We start from the raw sequence: 1,778 nt of genomic DNA, 5'->3' as shown, positions 1-1,778 counted from the left end.
CATGCTGAGTTGGCAACTGTTTCATTCTCATCCTATACTTCCAGTCACTATATTACTTCTTAATTACTTAACACCTGATTTCTCAGTCATTGTTATCATTAAGACAGTTTAACCAATAAAACATTTTAATGAATAAAAATTCCAGGAATAGTTCAGTTTTCATATTTAGTGCCTGAACCACACAGTTACCTCAGGTGTATCATGAAATCTACTTTTATTTAAAAGGAAAATTATTCATTCACTGCAAACAAAGAAAATAAAAGGAATTAAAAAAGCAATTCTTTTTGCTTTATGAAAATATATGGCATTTCCCTTGAGTGACTAACAAATTCCTGGATTTAAAATTTCAGGACCCTCTTCACTTATAAATCCTAGTCTATCTCTTCTTCTGCTGCAGTTTTTATCCTAAGATTTTGGTACATTTCATAAAAAGGAAAACATGCGAAGTTGAAATAGAGTAGAAGCAGAAAACTTTAAGGACAATAGCCCATCATGTGTGGGTTGGCGACAACGAGGGTTCCTTCCAGTGGGCTTCAACGACTAAGGGTAGCAAAGATACAAAAAGTGCAAGAAGTTACAGGAAATGCCTTTCATCAGTGAGAAAGATCACATCAGTATACTGATGAAGAGAGAAAGTGTACTGGCCTCAACTACTCAGCGATTGCTCAACATGGCATCTAGCTCTCACTTGGTGTCTTACAGATATCTAGTGCTGCTATAACAGAAAGACCACAAGTGGATGGCTTTAACAAACAGAAATTTGTTCTCTCACAGTTTAGGAAGTTAGAAGTCTGAATTCAGGGTGCCAGCTCCAGGAAAAGGCTTTCTCTCTCTGCTGCCTCTGGTGGAAGGTCCTTGTCATCAATCTTCCCCTGGTCTAGGTGCTTCTCAGCACAGGGACCCTGGTTCCAAAGGACATGTTCTGCTCCTGGCCCTTCATTCTTTGTGGTATGAGGCCACTATCCTCTCTGCTTGATTCTCTCTTTTATATCTCAAAAGAGGTTGACTCAAGATACAACCTAATCCTGTAAATTCAGTCCTACCTCATTAATATAACTGCCTCTAATCTTGCCTCAAAAACCTTGGTGGCGTAATGGTTAAGTGCTACAACTGCTAACCAAAAGGTCAGCAGTTCGAAACCACCAGGCCCTCCTTGGAAACTCTATGGGGCAGTTCTACTCTGTCCTATAGGGTCGCTATGAGTCAGAATTGACTTGACGACATTTTTTTTTTTTTTTTAATCTTGCCTCATTAACATCGTATTGTTATTGTTAGGTGTTATTGAGTCAGTTCCAACTCACAGTGACCCTACAGGACAAAATAAAACTGCCCCATAGGGTTTCCAAGGAGCAGCTGGTGGATTTGAACTGCTGACCTTTTGGTTAGCAGCTGAGCTCTTAACCACTATGCCACCAGGGCTCGAATTTACAACACATAGCATAATCATATCAGATCACAAAATCATGAACAATGACACTATATTGGGAATCATGGCCTAGCCATTTTTGGGGGGACATAATGTAATCTGTAATATTTGGATTTAAAGATTTGCTTGAAAAATGATTTCATATCAATTTTTGTTTCTTTTGGAAACATGGAAAGTGTAATTTATTGACTGCAGCAACCAAAAACCAGATTTAATGGTGTCCTTTGGCCAGTGCTTCAGATGTTTTCTGTATGGTTGCTATGAGTCAGAATCAACTCTACCGCAACGGGTGCAGATGATGTAAGCCTGGGAGGAACACGAGGCATCTACAAGCGAAGGATTCTGTATTGTT

Source organism: Elephas maximus, chromosome 5 (assembly GCF_024166365.1).
Source record: "Elephas maximus indicus isolate mEleMax1 chromosome 5, mEleMax1 primary haplotype, whole genome shotgun sequence".
NCBI classification, from domain to species: domain Eukaryota; kingdom Metazoa; phylum Chordata; class Mammalia; order Proboscidea; family Elephantidae; genus Elephas; species Elephas maximus.
The sequence above is the reverse complement of the archived record's forward strand: the minus strand, read 5'-3'. Positions refer to the sequence as shown.